At 42.5% G+C, this 22,209-nt stretch overlaps 1 protein-coding gene across 3 annotated transcripts in view; it reads right to left on the reverse strand.

Moving 5' to 3' along the window:
- Window positions 1-21,059, reverse strand: part of MTM1 (myotubularin 1) — a 108,154-nt gene extending 87,095 nt beyond the window's left edge. For 2 of the 3 annotated variants that reach the window (XM_009198431.2, XM_003918407.3), the window contains exon 1: window positions 15,263-15,338. The gene's annotated coding sequence lies outside the window, so the exon portion shown is untranslated. Of the gene's footprint in view, window positions 1-15,262; window positions 15,339-20,698 lie in introns of those variants that run through there. The other variant, XM_009198429.3, reaches the window with a different exon arrangement.
- Window positions 21,060-22,209: the final 1,150 nt, after the last annotated feature.

Raw genomic sequence — 22,209 nt, forward strand, 5'->3', positions numbered from 1 at the left:
GACTGTATTTAATTTCTCACCCTGTACTTATGCCTTGACATTTTGTGCCCCGTCTCTTAGATTTCTAGAACTTCCTAAGGTCAGGGGCCATGTTTTCCATTCTCGCACCAGCACAAAGCACAGTTTGGGTACTCAGTATTCAGTGAAGAAACAAATATAGCATCACCTTCATAAACTTTCATGACTTTGGAGAAGTGAGTCATCAGCCATTAAAGGTACTCCAACATACCTCCCTAGGGCTGATTTTTATGTTTATAATTCCCTTGCATATCTTTAAAATTTTCCACATATGTATACATCCCTGAATAATGCGATTTTCCATGTTTCTGAAGTTTTATGGAAATTGAATCATTATACATTCTTCTGCCACTTGCTTTTCTCACATAGTGTTATTGAGAGAGTCATAAATGTTGACGCATATAGTTGTGTTCCACTCATTTTCACAGCTGCATAGCAGTCCACTGCTTTGCACTTGGTTTTTCCATTCTCCTCCCAGTGACCATTTGAGCTGTTTCCAGGTTTCACTATTATAAACAGTGCTGTTATAAGCATCCTTGGAAATGTCTCCCATTCCCAGCATGCATGTAAAAACTGTATTTTTGTGCCAGATTTTCATATATATATATATTTGCTGCCAGATCAGGTACAGGAAATATATATTTAAATATATAAATTATAAATTATATATTTAAATATATAAATATGTATATTTAAATCAAAGTATCTGGAGAAGGTGGATAATGGATGAAAACATAGGCAAATCCACCATTTGAAATTAAATCCCAAGCTTGTCAACACTCTAATTCAAGCAGATGGGCCGTGTATTGGTGTCCCGGGGCTACTGTAAAGAAGTCCCACAAACTGGATGGCCTAAAAGAACAGAAATAAATTTTCTCACAGTTCTGGAGTCCTGAAGTCCAAGATCAAGGTGTTGGCTAGGCCAAGCGCCACCTGGAGCCTCTAGTGGAGGATGCTTCCTTGCCTCTCCCTAGCTTCTGGTGGTGGCTGCAATCCTTGGCATTCCTTGACTTGCAGCTTCACCACTCCAATCTCTGCCTGTTGGCACATGGCTTTCTCCCTGTGTGTCTGTGTTTTCACATGGTGCTCTCTTCTAAGGACACTAGTCGTGTTGGATGAGGGGCCCACCCTACTCCAGTGCTGCATGACCTCATCTTAACTAACTACATCTGCAATAACACTATTTCCAAACAAGGCCACAGTCTGAGGTAACAGGGGCTAATGCTTCAGTATATCTTTTTAGGGGACACAATTCAACCGATAATAGGCAGGAGGTTGGCTACAGAAATTAACAGTCTACAAAATGGTCATGTCGACATATGGTTACATTCAGAACAATTTCATTTGTCAATCTATCTATAAGCATTCAGTGAACACCTATTAAATTAACCAGTACTCAAATAGTAATATGGTTTTTTAGAAGAAATAATGAAATGACAACAAGCCAATCATTCTGAGATACTCCTTACTCAGCATATAGAACTATTTAATCTTGTTTCCAAAGAGTTCACAATCAGTAACTATATAGTGGGCAATTACGCTGGACTATAATGGAGATATCCCCCTCCCCGCAACCAAAAAAAAACTGAGATAGGTCTTCAAGGAGCTAAAAACTGAGTTGGGGAGATGATGAACAAATGTTTAGATAACAATAAAGATAATGAATATGTATTTAAAAGGTTAAATAGTAATAAAGACAATAACAGAGGTGATACAATTAAAGCAAAACAGAGTATCTGCTTATGCTAATGGTCATTGCTTTCATTTACTGATCATCTACTACCTGTCAGACATTGTTCTAATCACAGATTAAGTCATTTAATCCCCACCAAAACCTTAAAAGGCAACTAGGTATTACTATCATCATATGACAACTGACAAATACAAGGAACAGGAAGGTTAAACAATTTGTCTGCTAATAACTGTCAAAGGTGGAATTGAAATCCAGGCAATCTGACCAGCCCTCTTATCCACTAACAGATAGATAGATATCTGTCTTTCTCATTCTGTCATAGATGATCATATTAAAATGAGGACATTATGCCTCCTGCTTGCACAGTTGGATAAAAAATCTTTTCAGAATTTCACCGATGTGATAAAATCTGATGGTCACAAAGAAGAACCCTAGACTTCACTTTAAAGATGATCAACAAATATACTTTTTCCCCTGAAATCCAAGTCTGTGAGTCACTGAAACAGTACAATCCTTGTTTGTCTACTGAAACATTTCTTTGTATCCACTTAGTCTTTATTAAAATTATCTTTTAAAAGGAGAAAGTTTTATTACTAGTGCAGAAAATACCCCATGAGGTGCAACTATGATGTAATGAGGCATTTGTTTAAAAGCCTGTCAGATCATATATAGCTGAGTTATTCTTCAAAGTAGTCCCTTTTGATGGTGTACACAAATTCCAGCAATGTGGCCACTGTTCAAAGTATTCTTTGAATTATTCTTTTGAAACTGCTTTTGGAATTTAAGGCTACATAAGGTGCTATCTCATGAACTTTAACCATATCTCAATTTTTAAACCAAAACCAATGCTCCACACAGCACCGGTGCCCATTCTATATATTAATAGAGGTGATACAAAATGATTTTGGCCTAGAGGCTTTGAGGATTTTTTTTTTTAAAGGTACCATAGTCTCTGAAGTCAATTCCAAAGAAGAGTTCCAAAATGCATTGAATAATTTGGATTTGGAACTTCCTGACCTTCCTCTACATGGGGCTTTTGGAACGCTGCCTAGGGTCTTTTGATTGTTGAAAATGTTGGGCTTGATACATCTTAATTAGTCTTAATTCGCAAGAGCAGGTTGACCTTGAAGGTTAGCAGAGATAAGCAGTAGGAGTAGTAGCTTGCCCAACAGGCAGTTTGCCATAGTAGAAAAGGAGTATGCACAGGGAATCCCCAAAGACGGCTTAATTAGGATCCCAGGAGAATCAGGAGAAAGACTTGCCATGATCTAGAGAGTATGGACAATAGTTATCTTCCTACTTGGAGCAGTTACTTCTTACTCCAGCCACAAACACAAACAACCACCTATCCTTGTTACAGAAGAAGGTGAAAAGACTGAACGTACATATTTTTATAACTTGGCACTATTGGCAGAGAAGGTTTCACAGATGGGGAAGAAATAACCTAACGAAAGAAATGAAAAAGGCAAGGAGATGAAGAAGAACCAAAACCAGTGTTAAAAGAATGGTAAGGAAAGAGAAGATGAAGAAATTCCAGTTCTAAAATAATGATACATGTGAATCTCGCAGAGAATTTCCATGTCTTTTGAAGGAGCAGTATATGCTGCTCCACAGAAGAATAAAAAGAATTCCCAAGCTCCAGATGGAAATTCTGTTACCGACACTAGGAGGAAAAGCTGGGTAGTGGTGGTTAACAATGGGTATAAATGTGGTGATATGTATAGTCAGTAAGACTATTCATGAGGTGTGCTATCTTCCCGAAGACTGTATCTGAGACGTGGCTTCTATTAACGTAATTCAACATCTATCCATGATTTAAAAAAAAAAAACCCTCAGGAAATCAGGAATTGTCAAGGGCACCTATGAAAAACCTTCAGCTGACATCACAAGTGAGAAAGTATTTCTTCTTTCACCAATAAGAGTGGGAACAAGGCAAGGATGGTCACTCTTATCACTTGTATTTAACATCTTTTAGAGCTTCTAGCAAGTTCAAAACATATAACATATTGGAAAGAAGAAGTAAAACTGTATTTACAGACAACATAATCATGTATGCAAAAAAAAAAAAATCCTAAGAATACTACAAAAAAACTATTAGAATAAGTAAATTTAGTAAGGCTAAATAAAACACAAAGCCAGTATAAAAATTAATTATATTTGTACTGTGAGCAATGAACATATGAACACTGAAATACAAAAATACTGGCCCAGTGCTGTGGTTTATGCCTGTAATCTCAGTACTTTGGGAGGCTGAGGCAGGAGAACCACTTGAGCCCAGGAATTTGAGACCAGCCTAGGCAATACAGTAAGACCCTATCTCTACAAAACATTAAAAAAAAAAAAAATTGGCTGGGCATGGGGGCATGCACCTGTAGTTTTCAGCTACTCCAGAGGCTGAGGAGGGAGGATCACTTTAGCCCAGGAGGTTGAGGCTACAGTGAGCCACCGTCATGCCACTGCACTCCAGCTTAGGTGACAGAACAAGACTCTGTCTCAAAAAACTTTTTTATTTTAAAAATGTCATTTGTAATACCAAAAAAATGAAATATTTAGGGAAACACTGAACAAAATACGTACAAGAATCATACACTGAAAACTACAAAACACGGCTGAGATAAATTAAAGACCTAAATACATGGAGAAATATTGCATGCTCGGGCTGGGCGTGGTGGCTCACGCCTGTAATCCCAGCACTTTGGGAGGCCGAGGCGGGCAGATCACTGGAGGTGGGGAGTTCAAGACCAGCCCGACCAACATGGAGAAATCCCGTCTCTACTAAAAATACAAAATTAGCTGGGCATGGTGGCAGGTGTCTGTAATCCCAGATACTCGGGAGGCTGAGGTGGGAGAATCACTTGAACCTGGGAGGCGGAGGTTGCAGTGAGCTGAGATCGCACCACTGCACTCCAACCTGGGCACCAAAAGCAAAACTTCATCTCAAAAAAAAAAAAAAAAAAATATATATATATATATACACACACACACATAAAATAAATATATGATAGCATATATCATATAAATATATCATATATATCATATATATCTCTCACATGCTCAAGGATCAAAGACTCATTATTGTCATGATGTCAATATTGATCTACAAAGTCAATGAAATCCCTATCAAAATCCCAACAGGCTTTGACAAGATGATTCCAAAATTTGTACAAAAAGGCAAGCAACCAAGAATACTCAAAACAATTTTGAAAAGAAAAAAAAAAAAGTTGCAGTACTTCTACTACCTGATCCCCAGACTTATTACAATGCCTCAGTAATCAAGACACTGCAGTACTGGTATAAGGATAGACATACAGATCAATGGAACAGAACAGAGACTACAATTAGGCCCTTCTTTTTGAGGTCCTAGCAATGGTCAATTGATTTTCAACAAAATTACCAAAATATGTGGGCGTTTTCCCACAAATGATGCTGGAACAGTTTGATGTCCATATGGAAAAATAAATGAATCTTGACTCTTACTTAACAAAATATACAAAATTAACTTGAAATGGAACATAGACATACTAGTTTTATGTTGCTGAATAACAAACTTAGCAGCCATAAACAGCACACATTTATCATCTCACAGTTTCTGTGGGTCAGGTGTCCAGGCACAGCTTAGCTGGGTCCTCTGCTCAGGGTCTCACAAAGTTGCAATCAAGGTATTGGCCAGTCTGCGTTCTCATCTGGAGGCTCAACTGGGGAAAATCTGCTTCCAAGTTCATTCAGAGTGTTGGCAGAACTCATTTCCTTGAGGCTGCATGGTTGAGGGCCCTGGCTTTTTGCCAAGCAGCCTTTAGGTCCTAGAGACCATCTACAGTTCCTTTCTACGTAGGCTTCCTCAATGTGGCTGCTCACATCAACAAGTCAGCAAGGAGAATCTCACCTCAGGGAGGACCCAGACCTTCTTTTAAGGGTTTTGGGCTGATTAATTCAGGCCTACTCAGGATAACTTCTCTTTTGATTAACTCAAAATCTACTGGTTGTGACCTTAATTATATCGGTAGAATCCCTACACTTTTTCCATATTCTAGTCTATATTCTAGAAGCAAGTCACAGGCCCTGCTCACACTCAAGGGAAGGGGATTACACCGGTATAAACACCAGGGGTGGGAAAGATCTGTCTGCCAAAACAGATCTAAACATAAGAGCAGGACTAAAAAAGTTCTGGAAGGAACACAGGGGAAAAATTTTGTGAATGTAGGTTAAGATTTCTTAAAACACAAAAGCTCAAACCATAAGAGGGGAAAAAATAAATAGGACTTCATCAAAATTAAAAATCCTTGCTCTTGCACAGAGGCACAGTTAAGAAAATGAAAGGCAAACCACAGTTTGAGAGAAGATGCTTGCAAATCACATATCTGATGAAGTACTTGTATCCAGAACATATAAAGAACCCTCACAACTTCAGACAGACAATCCAATTTAATAAGAAATACAAAAACTTAGCCGGGCGAGGTGGCGGGCGCCTGTAGTCCCAGCTACTCGGGAGGCTGAGGCAGGAGAATGGCGTAAACCCGGGAGGCGGAGCTTGCAGTGAGCTGAGATCCGGCCACTGCACTCCAGCCTGGGTGACAGAGCGAGACTCCGTCTCAAAAAAAAAAAAAAAAAAAAAAAAAAAAAAAAAAGAAATGGGCAAAAGATTTCAGCAAATACTTCACCAAAGAAGATAAACTTAATGGCCAAACAAGCACATGAAGACATGCTCACTATTACTAGTCACTAGGAATTTGTAAGTTAAAAATACAATGAGATACCATTATACACTCAAATGGCTAACATTTTAAAGGCAGACAATTAAAGCCAGTAGGAATGTAAAGTGGCACAATGGCGTGTCCACTTTGGAAAACAGTTTGACAGTTCCTTGTAAAGTTAAACATACACTAAACATATGGCCCAGCAATGCCACACCTAAGTATTTACACAAAGCAAATAAAAACATGAGTCCACATAAAGACCTGTATGTGAATGTTCATGGCAGCTTTTTTTCAAAATGGCCAAAAACTGAATTAACTCAAATGATCAACTACTGAATGAATAAATTACATTATAACCATACTATGGAATACTACTCAGCAACAGAAAGTCAGGAACTGCTGATACATGCAACAACACAAAAATGAATATAGAAAGCAGTATGCTAAGTGAAAGAAGCCAGCCACAAAAATACCACATAAGCCCATCCTTGACAAATTTCAAAGAACTACGAGTGTTCACATCACATTCTTTCCCCAAAATGCAGTTAAGTTGTAAATCAGTTTTGAAAATACCTAGAAAATACATTTGTAAGTAAAAATGTACTTCTAAACAGCTCACGGGTGAATGAAATAAAAATAGAAATTAGAATATATTACAACTAAATAATCATGAAAATACTATGTTTTGAAACATCCAAACAGCAGAATAAATCTAAAGAAAGGAGGAGAAAATGAAGAATGATTCCTGGTATATACTTTAAGTGAAAAGGGTGAGAGGCTGAATAATGAAATATGTTTTTGTGCAAGAAAAGGGGAAAATACATGTATGTGCTTGCTCAAATTTGCAAAAGATACTTAGAAGAACAAACTAATAAAACCGATCATCTACGGGGGGAAAGGAAACAGAATACCCGGTCAGAGATAGGGGTGAAAGCCTTCTGAATATACCTTGATATAAATTGGACTTTAAAATCATACAAAGTTTTTACTCATTAAAAATTAATCAAAAAAGCAGGGGAAAAGCCCTAAAATGGAAACAAATGAACATAATTATATTATCAAGTTGGTGCCATAACTAAAACTGACAAACCTCTGGTTAGACTAATAAAAAAGGAGGGCACAAACAAACAATAGTAGGATGCAGGAATGAACAGACACAGCTATAGATTTGGCAGACATTAGGTGGTAGTTTAAAATCTTCCAGGCCCAGGCAACTGTATGTGCAAGTTCTAGCAACATTCAAGGAACCAGTAACTCCAATCTTATACAAACTTCCAGAGAACAGAAAAAGGGAATACCTCAACTCACTTTACAAGGCTAGCATAATCACGATACTAAACCAGACCAAGACACCACAGGAAAACTAATACCAAATCTTATGTATTTAAGATTTAAAAATCCTAAAGAAAATATTAGCAATCAAACCCAGCAGTAAGAAAGAACATGACCCCGTTGAGTTTATCCCAGCAATACAAACTTAGTTAATGCTACAAAGTTATATCAGAAAATCCCTTAAAATAGCCCACCACATTAACAAGTTCAAGGACAGAAAACACATGTTCTCCCTCACGCCTGTAATCCTAAGCACTTTGGGAGGCTGAGGCGGGAGAATTGCTTGAGGCCAGGAGTTTGAGACCAGCATGGGTAACAAAGTAAGAAGCTCTCTCTACAAAAAAACCAAAAACCTATCTCCATAAAGGAAGAAAAGGGGTTTGATAAAATTCAACATCCACTTATGACCGAAAAAAATGCACACTAGAAGTGCACCCACACAAAACCTAAAGTAAACATAATACTTTATGGTGAAACATTGAAAGCACGAGCCTTCTCAAGTAAAGATCTTGGGCCCCACCCCAGAACTACTGAATCAGAAACTCCAGGCATGACGCCAGGAATCTGTAGTTTTGCAAAAACCCCTCAGGTGATTATGATACGGCTTGGTGCTCTGAGTGGGAGCCACAGAGCAACACTGTTGGCATCACCTGGGAGCTTGATGGAAATGAGAAGAAAAAGCTCTCCGGGCCCATCCTGGAACCACTGAGTCAGAATCTGTGTTTCAACTCGAAGTCCAGGTGATTCATAAGGCAACGAAGTTGGAGAAGCGCTCCTAGTACTGCTGCACACTGGGACCACTTTTTAAAATACAGATGTCAGAGTCTCAGCCCAGATCAATTAAGTTCGAATATCTGTGGGCAATGCCCAGGGAAGCAAGTATTTAAAACTCCCCAAGTGATTCTAATGAGCAGCAGGAAAGGCAGTCCCCTGATCCGTGGTATTCCCTCTATAAGGAAACTTCTGTTTAGGGACTCTGCACCCTCTCTGAAAAGTCAGAGAAGAAAGAGGCATTCTTCGAGTTCTTTGAAGTTCCCCTCAAGAAAGAAGGTTGCATTTCATACATATACCAATGGTGCCTTTTTAATATGGCTTACAAAACTGAAAACTGAAACTGAGAAAAAACCCTGTAGTCATGAGAGCTGCAGGAAGTTGCAGCAGAGGCTGGAAACCCAGAAGTCAGACTTACCTGGGTTCAAATCCTGATATTGCTGCTTCCTAAATGCTTCAGCTTAGACCTAACCCCTCTGAAACTCAGTGGGGATCTTACCTCAAAGCGCTGCTGTGAGGATTCATATGAGACATGATGTAAAAGCACTGGGCTAAGGACTTGGCAAAGATTACACCTAATGTTAAGGTTAAGTTATGACCGAGGCGGCTATTTAAGCATTGACAGTGAATCTGATGAAATCCTCAGCAAATCAAGACCAAATGTATCTCTCCACAGCTGTAGCTCCTGAACACTTGAAATGTGGCTAATCTAAACTGAGATGGGCTAAAATGTTAAAAATATACACCTGATTGACAATTTAGTACCAAAAAAGGAGAAACATGTCATTATTACGTCGATGACATGTTGAAATATTTTGCACATGCTGTGTTAAATATATTAAAATTGATTTCACCTGTTTCTTTACTTGTTCAAAGTGGCTACTAGAAAATTTTAAATTACACATTCTCTATTGGCTAGTGCTATCTTAAAGGACTGGGAAGCCAGGATATGAGCTGGTACTATTAGACTATTTCCGAACTTTAATTTACTGCCAAATCACCTGGGGGTCTCACTAAAATTCACATTCAGCTTGAGGAGTCAGTGTCGGGTCTCAGTGGGTGAGGATGGGGCTTGAAATTCTGCCTGTCTTACCAGCTCCCAGGGAGCAAGGGCAATCTCCATCAATAAGAAAAACCTGTTTCATGCCACAGGCGTAATGGGAATCTCTGGGGAGATTATTAGAGTTGATATAGTGAATGAAAGACATGTCCAGCAGGGAGTTAGACTCAGCTTCAACTCTGAAAAAATCAGTTCTCTCTCCAAGCAAGGAATTCAAAGAGGTGGGTGCCAGCGCCAACGGTCAGTCCTCCCTTTGTGAGGGCAACAGGGACCTGTGCTTTCTCTCCCAGATCCAGAATCACTGACATGGGCAAGGAACACCTCAGAACCAGGAAACTCAAAATGGAATACTGGCTGGGGTTTCTCATATCCTGCTAGTCACATAACCTGTGTTAACCGCAGCGCCCTCCTGGGGTCTCACTGAAACCAAGTGCAAACTTTCCTTCTTACTGTTATCCACAAACAGTACTGACACGCAGGTATATTTCATGTCATGGCCAAGTGTCACTACTGCGCAGGCAGGTACATTTCTTATTTCAGTAAAACAGCTTGGGCCAATTCCAGGCCTGCTGGAATCCAGCATAGTACCTATTCTCCTAAATCCCCACCTAAGTCATCTCAGGGCCATGAAGCAATTTAGAAGTCATATAAGGGAATTTAAAGCACCACCACCTGATGCTACGAATCGCCCTTACAACCCACCTCTGCCTCTACAGCTCCCAAGAAGGGGAAAAGATAACTGATGTAGCAATCCATTACATTCCAAGCAAGAGGCTCCGGGAAATAAACAATGCTTCCTTCTCACAAAAAAAGTTCAAGGACATGCTATCAAAATATAACAATTATCACATGCTAAAGAAAGGGCATCGCTGTGTGCTGTCAGGGTTTGGAGGCAAGGGGATAAGAGCTGAATGAGTTACAAACAACTTTTATTTTTACTTTCAATTATTCCCCCTTCAACTTCCCACCCCAAACATACTAGCAAGCAAAGCAAAAACTAATCTGTACTCAAACTTCTCATGCCAAGAGTTCAAAAATCAAGAAGCTGAGAAGAAAAGAGTGGCAAGACAATGACTGATTCACAGAACTTTCTCATTTGCTATTTGACCACGGCAAGAAAGGTTAAGCATGAGCTCCATTTCATCTGGCAGACAGGGAGCATGATCTCTAGACATGCAACAGAATTGGTTAAAATGATCATGTGTGAACAGTTCTAAGCTGGCCTCCTTTGTCTAGTTCAAGTTAAATAATGTTTACTAAATGTCTACTCTGTGTATAGGACCATCTTAGGTTTCAGACAATCAGAAAAATATCTCCAACCTCAGCCCTTTTTATTACAAGCATAGAAAACGAAAAATATACTGAACTATGTAGGAGTTACCTATTAAAGACAGTCAAGGAACAGCAATACTAAACTAATACAAGTACATGAAATTGCAAAGTGCAACTTATAGAGACATTTCAAGATACTGAGAAACAACTTTAACGAGAAAGGGCCACTCAGGCGCCCGCCCTGTTCCAGCAAGGATGATGGTACAGACCTGGAGAGCTATCAATGATCTCTTCCCCAGAGCCTGGATCGCTTTTTATTGTAACCCCAGAAGCACAAGCATCCAGTCTAGTAAGGACTGAGGAGCTGCGGTCGGGTCTTGACTGGAAAAGAGAAAGTCTTCCATTCTGAGACACTTGTGAGAGAGGCAGGCAACATTCCCTGAGGCTGAGCTTGCTTTGCTGTTGCCCTGTGATTGTTGGTTATACACTACTACCATTTTAGGAATACACAAAATGAAAACTTGTTACGGTATACCAGTGACATCAGGCCCATATGAAAGAGGCAATATAAATACCTGCATATTTTAATGATGACAAAAGAGGGAGATTGAGGCAGAGAGGCCACACCTACAGCCACAGGGAAGATACTCCAAGAACAGGAAGGACAACTGCCCTCTTATACCAGTTCTCCAAATAGCAACTGCTTATACAACACATTCATGCAATAATAATAATGCTGCACACTTTACAAAGGTCTCTGATGCATATTTGATTCTCTGAAGAACTCTAGAAACTTGGCAGGACAGGTTTTACTAGCTCTATCTTACAGATGGAAGAGCCACCAGCAGCAAGGTTAAATGACTTGTCCAGTGACACAGAGTTAAGGAAGAGAACTGGGACCTGAACTCAGCTTCTGTAATTCAAATAGAGAAAGCTTTCTATCACCTCACACAAACAAAAGGCTCATTTACCATAGTTCCTCTGGTAGAAATAGAAAGCACTAGTAGTACCCAATGCCAATTATCTAAAGAGATGCCTCCACATTCTTAAAAAGAAAAAGATGAGATTGTCGTGGTACTCACTGTGGAAAAATACACTGCAAAGATTTCCAGTGCAAAACCTTCCCCCAACTACAGGATGACAACTGAACCTAACTCAGTAACTCCTGCTGGGTCTCCAGGTACACTCTCACTTTCAAGGCAGACAAACTAGAAGAACACCTCTCTTGCTCTATTACTGTTTGTAGCAACAAAATGTGGCCTCAAGAAATTTCTAAATCCAAATGGTAAAGGGAATATAGCACTGCAAGAACTGAGGACACTGCTGCCAGGGTCGCCTGGAACCAAAAGCTCGTGCCAACATGGAAATGCAGAGAAATGTCGAGAAAAGCAAGCTACTCGATTCCAAAAGTTTATTAAGACATAGCTAGGATAATGTTTTTTCTTAAAAACAGAAGAGTTCCATATCGTTCAAGTCAATAACAGCTTTTCTTGAGTGTCTACTAGATGCAAGACACTTTTCTAAGCACTTAACATAAATTATTCACTCAGTCATTCCAGCAACCCTTTGAGAAAGGTACTATTATTATTTTCATTTGACAGATAAGGAAACTAAGGCAGGGAGGTAAGTAACTTGCCTAAAGTCACACAGATAAAATTAGGGCCGGGATTCAAATTGGGTCAGGCTGCCCAATCCAGAGTCAAAATCTTATAAGCAAGTGACAGTCCCTGTCGTCCCCCCCCCCCCCCCCGCCATCTGCCAAAAAGGAAATAAAGAACTAGAAAACTAGAAAATAATGAAAGCAGAACTTCAAAGAGGTCGAAAACAGGAAAGGAAAATTACTAAAGAATAATGAAAACAATCTATTATTCTGTTATAAAATCGAATAAACTTTAGAAATAATGAGAAACTCCAGACTTTGAAATCCTCTGGTTACCCCTTTAAAATGTCACCTATTAATTGTTGAAGAGTCTCCACTTTTCTCTTTATTTTGGAGCCCTCAATAAGAGCAAGAACCATGTGTTTTCAGTGGTTCCTAAGTAACTACATTTTGTTAATCTGCCTCTCATTTTGGAACAAAAAATATTAAAGTATTTTTTGTAACTTTAATTATTTTTCAGATCTGTAAAAGATTAAAAATTTGCTTTGAAGGCATTGAACATACAGAATATGAGAGAACTTAGAAGGTATTAAACCGATGAACTTTTACAGTTAACTCTCATTAATGCCATTTTATTAGTGAGCACCCTTGTTCCTAAGAAGTTGAGTGCTTCTTTTCTCTTGAGTTATTTCAAAATGAACTAGTTTCTTTACAAACCACACAACACAAGGACTGATGATTATTTCAGATAAGAGGTTCACAGTACCAACCATTACACAGGAAGAGAAACCCTTGTGCAAGGTGGCCTGAGAGTCCAGCAGACACTGGCATGAAATCAGCATCCAATACTGACCTCAGCAGCGCTTTCTGTAGCTACAGTGAGCTATCTAACTATGAAAACTGCAAAAGATTTGAAAAATACCTCTCTAGGTATTTGAAATCACTTACTGTTTGTATGGAAGAGGGGGGGAAATATGAGTAAAAATGAGGCTGGGATGAGCTTACCATCTAAAAGACACTCATTGGAGAAATGATGACTCCAAAAAATCTCTTTGATTCAGAGATTTACTTTTGGATTTATTTCCTCTAATGGAGCAGCAGCTGGCAATCTAAAACTAGAAATTCAAAGTAATGCCCAAGTCATTCTCAATCACGCCAGCCTGTTTTACTGTCATTGTAAGGTTTCAGAGCTCTATTTTTTCTCATAGCACTCATCTCTGCCAGAAAATATATCATTGTTTATTTTTTTTATTGTGTGCCTCCCCACATATAAACTCTATAAGGCAGGGACCTCAGCAGTGGGGCTCTTTGCTGTCTTCCCAGTGCCCACCGTTGGCACTCTTGTGTTTGATGAATGAATGAAACCATCGACAACTTAATAAATGTAGTTAGAACTTTAAGTTAAAGAGACCAATCATTTACTAACCACACTAGAATCTACAAGACCCCGTGAATGTTATCCACCCTCAAGCACCCTGGGAGGCTACTATACACTGGTGCTGCAGGCAGCACCACTGGTTCAAATCTCCCCCATGGTGTGGAATCTCTTAAAAGTAGATTTGATTTTGTGAAACAGCCAAAAGCCATTCAGAATCAAATCTGGTGAATACATGACTGTGCCCAACAGATATGTTGGATGAAAGCAAACGTGTCTGCAAAGTAACAGGCCTGATTGTCTTATTTGGCTGGTAAACCGATTTTGAAGGAAATTCAAAATGGTCTGTAGTCTAGCAAAATTGCTGGCTCAGTCTCAAGACTCTAAGTTGGTTATTTCACAAGGAATAAAACTGAGCTGTGGTAAAAAGAATCCAGACTAGACAGACACCAAGACACCCCCAGAGAGCTGGCTTGTGATATTAGCTTTGCCATTAAGTTGCCCTGAAGCCTGGGACATATTAGTTACCCTCTCTGGGCCTCAGTTCCCCCACCCAGGGAACAAATGAACAAGTAAACTTTAGGGTGCCAGTCAATTCTAAAATGCTGTAATTTTATTCTTGGGAAGATCTGGTGTATCTGTTTCAAAACCAGTCGCAAACCACTTCGCCTCAAACGATGCGTGCGTATAAAGCTCTAATATAATTTTTGCAGCAGATTCACTTCTTACTTGCTTGGGCAAATACTAAAATTAGTTTTCACTTCCTGAGCGCAGCAAAAGACAGTTAAGGGAGGCAACCCGGCCAAAGGCGCTTGCTCGTGCCCGTGCATACTTCCGACTGCGTATCAGGGAACTAACCGTTCCCTCTAAGATCTTCCCTTAACTGTTGCAAAAGCAGATAAACCTCTCGTGTATGACACAGAAACACTGGCCAAGAGCGACCATCGAGGCTTCGCGGCCAGTGTCGGGCTGCGGCCGCTCCGCAGGGCCCACTGGGGATGCGGCGGACGCCCGCTCCGCGCGGAGGGCCAAAGCGAGGACCAGCGGCGGAGCGTCGCCGGGGAGGCAGGGCGGACGCCCGGCCCACTCACCGCCCCGGGACGGGGAAGCAAAGTCCGGGCAGTGGCTGAGACGTCCGCCCCCAGTTCCACCGCCAACCAACCCCTACCCCCGTCCCGACCTTCGCCCGCTGCCGGCCGGCCGGCCACCTTGGGAGGGGAGAACGGGGGAAAGCCGGAGGTACCTGCCTGCTGCTCCCTGGCCTCAGCCCTGCCCCGCGGGGACAGCGACGGCGCTTGGGCGAAACCCCCACCCAACCCTGCCGGTGCGGCGAGGCCCCGCGCTACCCGCTGGCCCAAGGAGTCCCAACTTCCTCCTCCCGATCCCCTCACCACGGGTCCCCGCAGTGCCCGGCTCCGAGCCAGGCCAGCCGTGAGCGCGCACCCACCTCGGGCTCCGGGCGCCACCGCCGTTGCCAGGCTGCTCGGCTCCCGGGCCCTGCTCCGCCCCCTCTGGGGTCCGCCCCCCACGGCCTGCCCGCCCCCGGCCACCGCCCGCTGCCCTCCTCCCCGTGCCGGTTGGCGAGACTGCATCACGTGACGGGGCAGGGGGCAGGAAGAGTGTGCCGGGTCGACCCGGGGAGCAGCTCCGAGGGGCGGGGCTCTTCGCCCGCGAGGCTGCTGGGAAGCCCACTTTGAAGGGTGCGACGCATGGAGGCAGCTGGGAATTGTAGTTCGCAATATGGTGCTGGGGATGGGCGGGGCCAAGATGCCAGGGGCCATCCCTGTAAGGGAAGTTGGACTGGGCGCCGGGCGGAGGCGGCTGGGAAGCGTAGTCCCGGGACCCTTGTCTGATCTCCCTCTTTTTCTTCAGTAAAGGGGAAATCCAGAGAGAAAAGCTCTCTACATAAGACTTTAGCGGATGCCACTAAATTGAGCTATTATTGGGTACACAGGGTTGGCTGCGTAAAGTTGAGGTAGTATAAGGGAAAAAGAAATTTCACTGACTCTGATCAGTGACTCTGGAGCAGGATCTGCAATTCACAAACTCAACTAACAGCTGGGGTGTCCCTCAGCTGTGCCAGCACCTTTCCAAGAACGCAATTGAGACTTAGTGAACGGAAACATTTCAGTCCAAAATTCCTTCTACTTTTTGAGGTTTGGGTCAGATAACTATTGATACAGTAAAAAGAAAGGGACAGGAAAAAGAGAAGGAAGGCAAACGTCAAGAAGATAATTCATTGTGTAATCAAATAAAACAATCTGGGCCGGGCGTGGCCTGTAATCCGTGGGATTACACGTCTGTAATCCCAGCACTTTGGGAGGCTGAGGCAGACGGATCATCTGAGGTCAGGAGTTCGAGACCAGCCTGGACAACATGGTGAAACCTCATCTCTACTAAAAATACAAAAATTAGCCAGGCGTGGTGGCAGGTATCTGTAATTCCAGCTGCTCGGGAATCTGAGGCAAGAGCTTCGCTTGAACCCGGGAGGGAGAGTTTGCTGTGAGCTGAGATGGCACCACTGCACTCCAGCCTGTGTGACAAAGCGAGACTCCGTCTCAAAAAAAAAAAAAAAGAAAAAGAAAAGAAAAGACAATCTGGCACATAGAAAAATGAGCATAATATTCTTTGTACTGCATAATACTTATACGTGAGCAGTTCGAGTAAATAGGATGACTTTATCATGGCCTGTTTTTTTCTCTTGTATGTGTTAGTTCTCCAGCATCTAAAAACAGCATTTTACCTGATACCAGTGTATATGTATACATGTGTTTTCCATAGTCACACACATATACATATATTCATATATCATTATTTATATATACATATATATGCTGTATTGAAGAGTCTAGACTTCTTAGATGAGTAACAAAGCCATCCAGAATCCAACCCAGCCCACTCTTTAGCCACTTCTCCCAGTGTGCCTCTTTTTGCTCTTCACCCCAAGCTCCCAGGGAACTTGATGCACCAGGTTTTTTCTTTCCTCCAGCCCTTTGCACTTGGTCCTCTCTCCTGGATTTGCCAAACTCCTGGAAAGACAGCAGAATAGCAGCTGCTCCTGGGCCCCCGCACAATTAGAAGTCTCCCCCACCCAGCCCTTCTTGTTGTACTGATGTCATCATTTGCTTACACATCTACTCTGCCAACTACCCTCCCCAGACTATGAACTCCTTTGAATCTCATTCACTTTTGTGCTGGATTTCAAAGCATGCTCAGTAAATTTGCATGCTAGAGAGGCTCCCTGGTGGGCTGCTGAATAACTCCGGATTCCTAGTATCTGTTAATTTTAGGGCAGAGGGATAGAGGAAAATGGGGATGGGTGGAGGGAGGGCAGCAGCTGCCTGGGATACCTTGCATATAATAGGCCTGGTTAAGTGTCCCAAGATGAGGCCAAAGCTTTTTGCTGGAGCTGGGAGGAGCTGGGGGTTGGGAGGTGGGGAAGGTGCAGAGCAGGGCTGGTTTCATCCTAAGAAGCTAATTCCTGAAGAAGATTTCTCCAGGGTCCAGCCCCAGCCCAGCCCCACCTCTAGAAAGATGCAATTCAACCAGAAAGGGCCAGTAGAGAAGACTAACCTTTGGCCTGTGAAATGGAGAGAGTAACCCCTGCCATGCCTGTCTCACGGTGTAGGTGCAGAGATCAAATGACACAACAGATGAGGAAGCACTTTGAAAACTGTAAAGGTGGTACACTATGGGCTGGGCACAGTGGCTCAGGCCTGTAATCCCAGCACTTTGGGAGGCCGAGGTGGGCAGATCACCTGAGGTCAGGAGTTCGAAACCAGCCTGGCCAACATGGTGAAACCCCGTCTCTACTAAAAATACAAAAAAATTAGCCAGGCGTGGTGGTGGGCACTTGTAATCCCAGCTACTCGGGAGCCTGAGACAGGAGAATTACTTGAACCCGGGTGGTGAAGGTTGCAGTGAGCTGAGATTGCACCACTACACTCCAGCCTGGATGACAGAGTGAGATTCCATCTCAAAAAAAAAAAAAAAAAAGGTTATACACTATGGCGGGGTTACCGCCTTGCCCTTGGTGACATCGCTGTATTCTTGACTGAGTCTGCCCTCTTCCAGGCTGGGGCTGCACTCACATTTCTCTGTGTGTGTGTGTGTGTGTGTGTGTGTTGAGGAATCTTCAGGCTTCCCTGCATTTTGCACACATACACACACCCCACATGCAGGAGGCCTGTGAGAAGATGGCTGGCCTCCTTTTCCAGGGCTCCAGGACAGTGAAGAGGAGAGGGCAATAGATGTGACCTGAGGCTGCTTCTTCCACAACCCTTCTGAGTAGCACATTCTACACCTATTCCCGCCCCTTTCCCCCAAAGTCCTTCCGCTTTTGCTAAGGCACAGGCTGGAGGGCTAGAGGCACCTCCTACCCTCAGAGGCTTCATCCTGTTCTCTGCAGTTGGGGGAGGTGGGCTACGGAGCACCAGGAGTAGCCTGCACTCCAGATCTGAGTGGCTTCATCACTTACCTCCACCTCTGGCCTCTCACCTCTTAGATAAGAAGCAGGCCTGAGTGAGGAAATGGCCTGTTTCCTGCTACTTCTCCCTTGGCCTCTATGCTCTCGTCTCCCCAGGCCCCACTCCTGCCTCAACTTAATCCTACCAGGTTCGGTGTATTAGGCCTGAGGCAGGGGAAGGTGGAGGAAAGGGAGGGGCATTCTTACTGAGGAAAGAGAAGGCTGAAGAAAAAGAAAATTAGGAATGAAAAATTTTAAATGTAGCTGTGGGGTACCATGGTCTAGCAGAAAGCACTTGGAACTAGGAAACCTGATTCAGGTACCAGAAATTCTATAGGCAAGCTGTTGGCCTTGGGAAAGTCACTTCACCTCTCTGATCAATAACTGCTTCCTCTGAAGAAGAGGGGTTGAATGCCACCTCCCAGGGTCATTGTGTCCCCTTGAGGATAGATGTAAATGTGATGTATACAGTGTCAAGGCAGCAGAATTCCCAAGTTGCCAGGATGGTCACTGGGGAGAGAGATGGGAGAGGGTAGGGGGTAAACCCCTGGGCACTGACACAAAGGTCCCAGGGTTTCAATCCTAGCTCTTCCATTTGTTGGGTGTGTGATTTTGCACAATTACATCTCTCCAAACCTCGACTTCCTCATCCGTGAAATGGGTTTTTTTCATTATCTCCTTCATAAGCTTGTTGTGAAGCACATGAATGCCTAGGTCTAACTTCTGATTCTAGGAGAACTGCAAAGCAGCTCTGCCTACCTCCTCCTCCCCAGCCCCAGCCTGTGTTTAAAAAGCAGCCTCAGCAGGATAGTGCAGCCACTTTGGAAAATGGTTTGGCAGTGAATTATAAAGGTAAATGTACATATGGCCGAGCAATACTATTCCTAGATATTTATCCAAGAGATATGGAAACATATGTTCACAAAAAGACTTGTATTCAAATATTCACAGCAGCCTTTCAAAAATAATAGTCAAAAGCTGGGCACAGCTGTAATCCCAACACTTTGGGAGGCTGAGGTGGGCAGGTCACGAGGTCAAGAGATCGAGACCATCCTGACCAACATGGTGAAACCCTGTCTCTACTAAAAATACAAAAATTAACCAGCCTTGGTGGCGTGCACCTATAATCCCAGCTAATCCCAGCTACTTGGGAAGCTGAGGCAGGAGAATCGCTTGAACCCGGGAGGCAGAGGTTGCAGTGAGCCAAGATCATGCCACTGCACTCCAGCCTGGCGACAGAGCGAGACTCCTGTCAAAATAATAATAATAATAATAATAATAAAAATGTAAGCGTCACAAATCCCCATTGACTAAACCCATAGCTAAGCCAATGGTGATATATGCACCCAATGGAATATTACTCAGCAATAAAAAGGAAGAACTATTGATATATGCTACAACTTGAATGAATCTCAAAAAAATATCATGCTAAATGAAATAAACTGTACACAAAATATTATACACTGCATGATTCCATTTATATTATATTTTGGAAAAGGCAAAACAATAATGATAGAAAGCAGATTCACAGTTGACTGGGGCCAGCAGTCAACCTAGAGGTGGGCGGGGGATTGACTCCAAAGAGGCAAGAGGAAAGTTTTGGGGGTGATTGATGGAAATGTTCTATATCTTGATTGTGACATGATCATGAAAACATATACAATTGCCCCTAATAATTATACTATAAACATGAGATGAGTGAATTTCATCGCAGATAAATTATACTTCAATAAAGCTGAGTTTGTTTTTTTGTTTGTTTGGTTTTTCTTTTTGTTTTGTTTTTTCCTGAAGTGCTGGGATTACAGGCTTGAGCCATCGTGCCCAGCCCAATAAAGCTGAGATTTAATCCCAGCACTTTGTGAAGCCAAGCCGGGCAGATCATGAGGTCAGGAGTTCAAGACCAGCCTGACCAACATGGTGAAACCCCGTCTCTACTAAAAATACAAAAATTAGCCGAGTGTGGTGGCATGCACCTGTAATCCCAGTTACTCAGGAGGCTGAGTCAGGAGACTTGCTTGAACCTGGAAGGCAGAGGTTGCAGTGAGCTAAGAGTTGCTCCACTGCACTCCAGCCTGGGTGACAAAGCAAGACTCTGTCTAAAAAAAAAAAAAAAAAAAAAAAAAAAGCTGATATTTAAGCATGGGAAGAAGACAAGAAGATATAGCCTCAGTTAAGATTCCTAACGCCGCCCAGAATTGTCTATCTCCTTTTTGTTGGTTGGTTGATTTGTTGGTTGGTTGTTTTCTAAGAGGCTTGGGGCCTTCAAGGGGAGAGAGTGGTGATGCTTGCCCTGAAAATAACAAGGATGTGCTACCCAGTCTGTTCACCATCACAATCAAGATACAGAACATTTCTATCACTCCTGAAGCAGGAGAAGACAGAGCCCAGACCCATGGGGGCAGGACAGAGAGAGCTTACCTGGATGCGGCAGGCCTGGGATCTACGACCCAGACAGAGAGAGCATTACCCTTGTGGGCCCCAGGGATCAGAAGCTTCCCCTAGCTTCTCTCTGGGAGCTGCCACTGATCTGCAGGCACATGTGCAGTGGGGCTCCAGGAGACCTTAAGAGCCAACCTGTACTCTGCTCCTGGGCAGATGAGACTGCTATTGCTTCTCACTGGTATTTTGCTTCCACTTTCTCACAGAACTCAGTGTTAAGTTGGAACCTCTTTGAGGAGGCCCCGCTGGTCAGCAGGTTCTATTTTGCCAGGTGCTAGATGGAAGTTTGAGCCAAGTAATGGGACATGAAAACACATACAGAGAGAAACCCAGGTTCTTTGTCTCAGGGCTTCTTGGACACAGAGGCCAGCACAAAGGGCTTATGGTCATGACATCACAATGTTTCCAAGTGCCAGTCCTGTTTGTTTCCTTCATCGCTAGGCACATACAGGGTATTCACCGAGGACTTTGAGTTCTAGTCCACAGGCAACACCATGACAAAATTGCCCCAGGCCCCAGTCAGATCACAAATAAAACTAAACCCAACTCACAAGATCCTCTCCTTCTACCCCTAATTACAAGGACTTAAATAAAATAAAAATAAAAGAAACCTCAGTTCTTACACTAAATAACTTTTAAGAAAGTAAGCCCTATGAGGAAATGTTTCAGAATACAGTCAAGTGATTTTTTACTCAAAACAGGCTTTTTAAAAAGAGCTTTATCTTTTATTTGAAGGGCCTGATTCATGTTGAGGTGTGTAGTATGCTACTTCTCAAACACAGATTTGGAGACCTAAGATTAAAACCAAGAGAGAATATATGAGAAGGGAAAAAATAAAAGATAAAAAAAACCTGAGGCCGGGTATGGTGGCTCATGCCTGTAATCCCAACACTTTAGGAGGCCAAGGCGGTCGGATCACTTGAAGTCCCACTTGAGGTTTGAGACCAGCCTGGCCAACATGGTGAAACCCTGTCTCTACTAAAAATACAAAAATTAGCCAGGTGTGGTGGCAGGTGCCTGTAATCCCAGCTACTTGGGAGGCTGAGGCAGGAGAATCACTGGAACCCAGGAGGTGGAGGTTACTGTGAGCCGAGATCACACCACCACACTCCAGCCTGGGTGACAGAGTGAGACTGCCTCAAAAAACAAAAACAAAAACAAAACTGAATGTGTCAGCAAATATTTGCTGAACCTGAAAGAAATTGTGTTATTTAAGATTAATTAATCAAAATGAATAAAATAGGAATAAACTTAACCAAGGAGGCAAAAGACTGTTGCAATGAAAACTGCAAAATATTACTAAAATAAATTAGACACAAATAAATGGAAAGACAGCTGTGTTCAGGGATTAGAAGACTCAATATTGTTAACATGTAAATACATTCCAAAGTGATCCACAAATTCAATGTAATCGCTATCAAAATCTCAATGGCAGATATATTTTATTTTTAGACTAGAAAAATACATCATAAAATTCATGTGAAAATCAA

This window comes from Papio anubis, chromosome X, assembly GCF_008728515.1.
Source record: "Papio anubis isolate 15944 chromosome X, Panubis1.0, whole genome shotgun sequence".
NCBI lineage: Eukaryota > Metazoa > Chordata > Mammalia > Primates > Cercopithecidae > Papio > Papio anubis.